This window comes from Corylus avellana, chromosome ca1 (genome assembly GCF_901000735.1).
Source record: "Corylus avellana chromosome ca1, CavTom2PMs-1.0".
NCBI lineage: Eukaryota > Viridiplantae > Streptophyta > Magnoliopsida > Fagales > Betulaceae > Corylus > Corylus avellana.
Window position 1 is genome coordinate 9201557 of NC_081541.1, and position 9308 is coordinate 9210864.

Here is a 9308-nt window from a genome sequence, read left to right on the forward strand (position 1 = left end):
TTTTTTTTTCTTTTTTTTTTTTTTTTTTTTTTTTTTTTTTTTTTTTTTTTTTTTTTTTTTTTTTAACATTTACATATTTATTCTAAATTTTCAAAATCTAAACAAAAATTAAAGTCCAATATGGATATGCATTTGTTATTTGTTGTTGTTGTTTTTTTTTTTTTTTTTTGGTTTAAGCAAGTTTTGAGGTTTTTTGGTTATGATAACATGCATTTGCAAAACCTACACAAAATTTAGGTCTAAATTTAAATGCAAAAATCTGCACAAAAAACCTAAACCTACACAAAATTTAGGTCTAAGAATATGTTTGGCATTGCGGTGGGATGTAGAGCTTTTGAATGTAGAGCTTTTGTCAAAAGCGCTTTTTTAAAATTATTGATGTTTGGTAACAAAACTAAAAATGTGCTTTTAGTTGCAAATATGACAATAAATGACATATAGTGTTATTGATGTTTTAACTTTAAATACAAAACCATAATAATAGTAAAAATAAAAAAAAATAAAAAAAAAACATAAATGGGCAAAAAAGAACAATTCAACCGAAAAAAATAAAAATGTTCTAGAACCAATTCAGAAAAAAAAAAAAAAAAAAAAAAGAAGAAAAAAAAAGGAGTTAATCTGACAAACCCATATCTAGCCCACGTCTCTTTGCTGGAATTTCAAATACCAAGGGAATAAAGTTTTATTTTCGATTATCAAGGGGTATAGCACAACAAGAAACCCAAGATAGAGATAGAGATAAAAAATATTAGTGGGTTCTCTCCTCCCCAAGAACTCTCTGCCTCTCCAAAACCTTCAGTCACAAATTTTTCTGTTGCCTAAATCAACAGAACCATTGTCTCTCTTTCACTCTACAAATCCGTTCTATTCACTCCAAGAAAACTAGAGTGTACTAAGAAACCAATAACCCCAAAATTCATCTCTTTATCTTTGACCCCAAAAACCCATCATCCCAACGGAAGCTCATCCGTACATTAATGGTGGTTGAGAGTCTTGAGACCCAAAAAGTCCTAGTCGAATGATCAAACTTACCACAATATCCAGCTATCAAAGAGAAGCGACGAGCTCATCAATTCTCCAAATCGTAGAAGGGTTTGTAGCTCTCAGATTTATTGAAGAGGGTGTAAGACTTGGAAAAAAATATGTATATATATCAGTATTGTTGTGATTATGTGAATTTTGTTCGGACATTTTTGTCCAATTGTGATTTTGATTAAACCAAAACCGTGGTGCGCATTTTGGTTAGAAGTCCGCTTTGTCAAAAGCCTCGAATTTGAGCTTTGGACTAAACGTGGGTTTGAAGTGTTTGAAAACTCAAAAGTCCTTTCATAAGATTTTACCAAACGACCCTAGTTTTTCTGAAACGGGCTTTTCAAGGCTTAGAAGCTCTTTTTGGGTTTACAATCGCAAACCCAAACAGGCTCTAAATTTAAATGCAAAAACCTGCACAAAAAAACCTAATTTCAAAAAATTTACGTATGTAATTTTGCATGCATGCATGTATGCAAATACATTAGACAATATTCCCACAACACAAAACATATATCTCAAACAAATAAATTAATTAGCTAACATGTAAAATTAATTTGCTAATATAACTACATCAATAATACATAATAATATACATTGTAAATTATATATTTATATAATTTATTTATTTATATAATATATAAATAAATAAATCAATTTATATATATATATATATATATATATATATATATATATTTGGAGAGGCTGAAGAATGCGACAGTGGCCGGAGAATCGCCGAAGGGAGAGCTCGTGCTTGCCAGAGGGAGGAGCGGTGGTGACGGCCGGTGAGAGAGAGAACCACTGAGAGAGAGCGGGTGAGAGAGAGAAGCTGGATTCGCGCCTTCCCGAGGACTATTCTTGACGTGTCCACCTCTGGCACATCAAGAATTAAGTTTCTTGACGTTTCCACATGTACACGTCAAGAACTTCTTGACGTGCCACATGTGGACACGTCAAGAAATTATTGGCGTGTCACATGTGGACACGTTAATAATTGAAGATAAATTTTTAAATTTTGAATTTATATCATTTTTTTCCTCTTATATAACACATTATAAATACAATATACTTAAAAATAATTAGAGAACAAATAAATTAATATTCTAGATGTACAGATAATAAAATCCATTTTTTCGTGAGGGCTCAATAATTACGTTCCGAGAATCAGATCGAGCTTCTAGGCATTTCCACCGTAGGATCAATGAACCATTGAGATAAGTGAAGGACTCGCCGAACACATATTTTGTGTTGGCCGGGTTCTTGTGGAGTTTGCGGATCTTATAAAATAAATGTATTATGTATGTCCTATTTTTTTAAAATTAAAATGGCTTTCATATTAATATTACTAGAATGATTTATGCATGATAATATTACTAGAATGATTTATGCCAGAATATTACTGAAATGATTTATGCATGATAATATCATATCATATTAATATGTCTATCATTTCATTTCATATTAATATTAATGAAATGTTTGATTTATATATATATATATATGCATGATAATATTAATTTATACAATACGTATATACCAATTAAAATTAATTTACAACCTAATTTTTTTTAATACATATAATTTTTTTTAATGATAATTATTATCAAGCATATTGTATAATTAATGGCACATCAAAATTTTTTGATACACTAAAAATAACACGTCAAAAATTATTGACATGGCATTTAGACACACAAAAAATTATTGAGGTGGCATTTCAACATGTTAAAAAATTTTGACGTGCCATATCAACACGTCAAAATTTTTTGACGTGTCGAAATCCGCCACGTCAAGAAAGTTTTTATTGACGTGTTTATTTAGACACATCAAAAACTAATGTTTGCCACATCAACAAAGTCCTTGATTTTTGTAGTGTAAACTCGAGTTTATATATTAATCTTATGGTATATATATAGATTCATTACGCACACATATGTACATGCTCATAAACCCACTCATATACACGCAAATGCACATATTTCTAAATTCATATTCATAATTACAATAGTTCAATTATATCAATTACATTACAAGGAAATTAAATTCATTTTTATTTTTTCAAATACTTAACGTGTTCTCATTATAAAGTTTAAAATAATTAAAATGTGGTTATAAAAACTTATATGAGCCGAGCCGATCAAGTTTATACGAGTTTTGCTTGTTTAATAAGTTCAAACTCTATTTGTCCACGGGTAGATGTGTTCATTTACAGTCATACCACCCACCCATCCCCCATCCTTCTAAGAAAAATAATAAGCCAGTCTGATGATTTATTTTTCAAAAATACTATTTTTTTTTTTAATGTATTTCACTTGTTACTTATTCCAAAATAAATAATAATCTACTCTCATTTATTTTCCAAATACAATATTAATATTGTTTATGTATTGACCGTCTCTATTTAAAATAAATAAATAAATAAAAATTGAGTTAGAGAATCTCGAGCAATGCTATCTAAAATGAGTAATGCTATAAGTCTTTTTAAAGTTATTCCAAATGTGATGTGACTTTTAAAATCTCCGTTAAATTTGCGATGTAAGTTATTGACTTTTGATCTATTGATGATTTTAAAAGCCACATCACATTTGAGATAATTCTAGAAGGACTCTAGAAAGACTTATAGCATTATTCATCTAAAATACATAAATAAAAAGTGTAATTCTCGACTTTGAGAATAACATCGGTAAGAATTTGGTGTAAACCATGTCCTTTATGCCTTCCAATAGTGGTTAGCCACATCAACTTTGAGACGTAATGAATAAACCACTCCACACTACATCGACACTACCAATCGGAATATTCCAAAAAAATAAAATATGAAAGTGATGTCGGAGGAAATAAGGGGGTTCTAAATTTGATTAATACTAGTAAAAAATTAAGAAGAATAAAGTTAGGTGAGAGATATTATTAAAGCCAAAACGAAGGATATTTGAAACCATTCTCTTCGATTCCGACTAACACAATTTTTCATTCTTAACATAGCAGTCAGTCTACGAGAAAGAGGGGAGCTGGAGGGTAGTGGTATGTGAACAATTTAAAATTAATCTCATTATTAAAATTATTTCAAAATCTATGCCTTTCGAACGATCTCTAGAGAATGATGGAAGTTGTTTGTGACCAATCCTCCTCAAACAATCAAATTTGGGTTCGAGCCAGGCACCCCATGCTTAACCTAGGGAAAGCCGAATCACCCTCAACTCCAAGGGTGTTGAGGGTGTTTCGGCCTCCAAATGGGGTTGGCGCCATAACCGCCCCCAAGGCCTAGTCCACATAGAGAAGGTTAATTTGCCCCAACCCACTATCAGGGATTGAAATTATGTGATCAACTCTCTAACTAAGAATAAATAGTGGAAAATGATAATTGTCATTAAAACAAAAAAAGAACCATTGAAATCGAAATTATTTGTCATTAAAACAAAAAAAAAAAAAAAAGAGAAATTGAAATTATGTACTCTTTAAGGTAGTGCAACGCAAGGGTGACGCTTTAGAGGCCCAGTAGCATGCTACGAAGCTGGACTCTATTCATGTGGCCCAATGGGCCACGCATATACTACACTTGATCTAAGCCGAAAGGCTGAGAAACGGACGGGACTTGTTGTAACTCAAGATGTCTTTTATTATCCGACTTGTCCAGACGCTCGTCTTGTTCTGGCAATGTGGGACAAGACTACATTAATCTTTCTGAATTACCGATTTTCTATTTCGAGATGAATTTGTGTATAATTGGCTGACCGAGAAAAAAGATTTATTTTTAGCATTAATATTGGCAGACGTTGTGACGTACGTATTACCAGTTCAAAAATAATGAATGCTAAAAAAGAGACGTGAAATGCTCTTCATTTTCAGGATGACTGTGTTTTCTGCAGATGTAATTTAGAAATATGAAAAAGATACATCTTCTGTTCTGTAAGTAAAATATACCATATATATATATATATATATATATATATATATATATATAAGTAATTCCAAAGATCCATATTGTTCATTCAAAATGAACTACTTGAATTGATTTTAAAAAAAAAATTAAACTAACAAAATCTTTTTTTACACAATTTATAGAATAAATGGGTTGCAGATGGAGGATTCATATTTGGTGGGTCTGTTTTTTGAGAGCCTCTTAACCCATTTCTATGGTTTTACTGCTCTGAACAATTGCATGTACTTCAAATTAATTATATATATGGTATTCTCACAATACTTCTAACTTTGATCCTATTCAACCTTCTTTTTTCTTTTTTCTTTTTTGGCTAAATTGCTGGTCAAACAGGTAAAATTCATATTAATTCTCCCACAAGAAATATAACTTAGATTAAAAAATATGTTGAAAATCTCAATCCCTTCTTAAATTCATATTCATAATTACTATAGTTCAATTTATATCAATTATATTACAAGAAAAATTCATTCGTATCTTTTCACATACTTAAAATGTTCTCAATATAAAGTTTAAAATAATTAAAATGTGGTTATAGAAACTTATATAAGGCGAGCCAATCGAGTTTATATGAGTTTGGCTTGTTTAATAAGTTCAAACCCTATTTGTCCACAGGTAGATGTGTTCATTTACAGTCATACCACCCACCCATCCCCCTCCTTCTAAGAAAAATAATAAGCTAGTCTGATCATTTATTTTTTAAAAATACTATTATTTTTTGGAGGATGTCGAGTCACCAATTGCAAACTTTGATAATTTGAATTGGTAGAAGGTTAATTTGACAAAGTTTTTGGTCCTCACCGAGATAGCACGAGATGTGTTGACGATTCCAGTTACCATTGTTGCCTCAAAGTCATCATTTAGCATTAAAGGTCGTATGCTAACAATCATGCCCAATTGTATCGTCATTGACAATGCAGACGCAAGTTGAGGCTTAAGGGAAGGACTTTGTCAAATGGGGTATTTTTAGGTTGATATTCTGGTAATATAGCTTCATCACTTTGTTAGTTTGTTGTCTTAATTGCTATTTACTTGTTTGGTTAATTATATATTATAGTATGAAGTATGCTTATGTTTGATTTGTTTGGTTATTGAAGGGATCAAATCAAAAGACTATGCCATTATGGTTGCTACCTTGATGGCTTGGGGAGTTGGAACTACTTGGTGGCTCATCTCATTTTTGAGGCACTGTATTTTGAGATTACATTGTGTTGCTTACTTGTTTATGTGTTGGTCCATTTTAGAGTTAAATTTTTATTATTTGTAAGTTGAGATATTTAAAAACATTCGGTGAAATTACCGACTTACCGATCGACAAGGGTTGGAGCGATAGGCGAAAGAGCCCCTATTGTCACCGTTTTATCCAACTCCCACCCTTACTCTCAAGCTACATCTTTATTTTTAGCAATAATATTACTCGATCTCTGTGATGCTTACATAATCAAGGTAAATCGCATGTGGATTAATTGGGATCAGTATCCAATTAAGGTTTGAATTTTTTTAAGTGTATAGTTTGAATTAACTCTGAAACATTATTAAAATTGTTACTTTGAGTATGGTTTTGATAAAGAGTAGTGTTGTATCAATTGATTTCATCGTAACATGCTTGAAAAATACTAGAAAACATACAATATGTAAATTAAAGAAACCAACATATATATATATATATATGGTAGAGACCGATCGATGGAGTAAATTAATTAAGAAAATTAAGCATAGAATTGATAGATAATTAAATATTGAAAGTACATATATATTAGGGTTAAATTCACTTTACCCCCTAAAGTTTTAAGGGTTTTTCAATTCGAACCTCAATGTTTAAAAATTGGCAATGTACCCCTCTAATGTTTTAAAAATTTTCAATTCAGACCCTCCATTACTAATTTCCGTCTAGTTGGACGAAAATCATCTCACGTGTGTCTCACGTGGGATTTTGATGCCATCTATTCCAATTTTGCCCTCATTAAAACTTATGAAATTGAGGGTAATTTCATAGGTTTTAATGAGAGCAAAATTAGAATAGATGGCATCAAAATCCCATGTGAGACACACGTGGGATGATTTTCGTCCAATTAGACGGAAATTAGTAACGGAGGGTCTGAATTGAAAATTTTTGAAACATTAGGGGGATACATTGCCAATTTTTAAACATTGAGATTCAAATTGAAAAACCCTTCAAACTTCAGATGGGTAAAATGAATTTTTCCTTATCTATTAATACTTTTTCTTTGAGGTGTTTGGAACAAAGAAAGTAGTTATTTTAATTATATTAATTTCGTCATTAATTTGTTTCTGGAAGCAAATTCCGTCAAGTACTACTACTTCCTACGCGGAAGATGCAAAAACAGTCATCCGCTAGGCGGAGATTTTCAGAGTATAAGTTTGCCTTGTATTGCCCCCAAGTGAAGGGGTTGTAGAGAAGGGGCCTATCGGGGGTGACCATTCCAGGAAGTGCAGATATCTATTCTTCAAGGGATGGTGCCCTAAAGAAGGCAATTGACATTCTAGGCTCCGATGTATTTGTTAGTAGGGGTGTCAATGCGGGTGGTTGAACCACTAACCGGTATAACCGTTAATTGCTAACCGCTTAATCGCATAATCGTATTAACTACTAACGCCTAACCGCTATAACTGCTGAGCGGTTAGCGGTTAGCGGTTATTGGGTTTACTAACCGTAACCGCTAACCGTTAATCGCCTTTTTATATAATATATTTTTATAATTATAATTATAAAAATATTTATACATATAACATAATCACTTGATCATTAGATCACAATTTTTTTAAAAAAATAATTAAATCACAATTTAAGTATTAATATATTATCACTATAATTTATATGATTATATCATATAATCACTTGATCATTGAATCACAATTTGAGTATTAATATATTATCACTATAATTTATATAATTATATCACATAATCAATTGATCATTAAATCATTTGATTATATAATAACAAATTATACATATATAATATGACATAACTCATAAGTTACCAATTCATACTAATACAATAATTAAATATCGAGAGACTTATTTCCAATGTATGTTACAAACTTATAAGTCTATATATGTTATAAGTCTATATAAGTCTACATATGAATAATATAAATGTATAAGATCAATACTTAATCATATGATTTAATAACAATTCAAATACTTTATTCAAGACTTCGAGTGAATCATATTATTAATGTACAATGATGATATAATTTGTATAATATCAAATTAAGTAATGGACATTGGATTAAACAATGACCAATGTGTTACTTATAAACACAATTTAAGTATTAATGTATTATCATTATATATTGTGACAGTTGTCTGAATTTTGAACTTTTTATATATGTTGTGATGATTTTTTTTTTGTTTTTTTAAGTTAACCGGTTATGATTTAATATTTAAGGAAATTTTTTTAAAGTACAAGTAAATGTAAATTCTGGGTCAAATATTTTTTATTTTTCAATATGGGCTCTTTTTATAGCAATTGGGCCCAAGTAGACACTAAAAATACCAACAAAAAAAAAAAAAACGAGGGTAAAAAAAAAGACCAAAAAGCCCCAAAAAGCCAAAAAAAAAAAAAAACAAAAACAAAAAGGCCCAAAAAGCCCTAAAGGAAGCCCCAAAACGCCCAAAAAGCCCCAAAGAAAGCCCAATTTTGAAAAAACGGTTAGCGAGCTGTTATCTATTTCACAAACCGCCTTGACACCCCTATTTGTTAGTGCCCTGTGTCGTACGCTCACAAATCTCCCATTTGTCATAGCCTTCAAAAACCACACAACGTACATACAAATTAATTGACATATCGAAACTATGAGAGAGAGAGAGAGAGAGAGGGAGAGAGCAATTACATACATGTAAAATGTCACCCACAAAAACACAAAAGGCAGAAAGGTTAGGAGGGATCGAGATCCACTGATCATTCCCTACACGAATCTGTAGGCTAGGCACATCGTTTGATTTGAGGAGGGTAAAGATCTGAGGGTCACTATGCTCTATAAATGCAATACAGGGATCATTGGATGGTGGATAATGATTGAGCCTCAAGATTGAGTCACTTTCATCGTCCCTAATCAGGTCAGTCAAGATTGAAGCCTTAGCCAGCCCCAAGCCCCTTACCATCAGACCCAATAGCGTACATGTCAGCTTCCTAACTGCGTCAGCATAGTCACGCGCTGCAGTGCTGTCATACGCACCGCATGCAAACACAAATCAGTCAAATTCCCAGAGCAAGCTTACATTAAACTCACACATGTTGATGCATGCATGTCTCTTATCGGTATGACTTTTACTTTCTATTTTAATTCACATTATTTTTAGAGTAGTGATTTCTAC

At 31.4% G+C, this 9308-nt stretch overlaps 1 pseudogene; it reads right to left on the reverse strand.

Moving 5' to 3' along the window:
- Window positions 1-4468: 4468 nt before the first annotated feature.
- LOC132168265 (U2 spliceosomal RNA) lies at window positions 4469-4615 on the reverse strand (annotated as a pseudogene).
- Between the last annotated feature and the right edge of the window lie 4693 nt (window positions 4616-9308).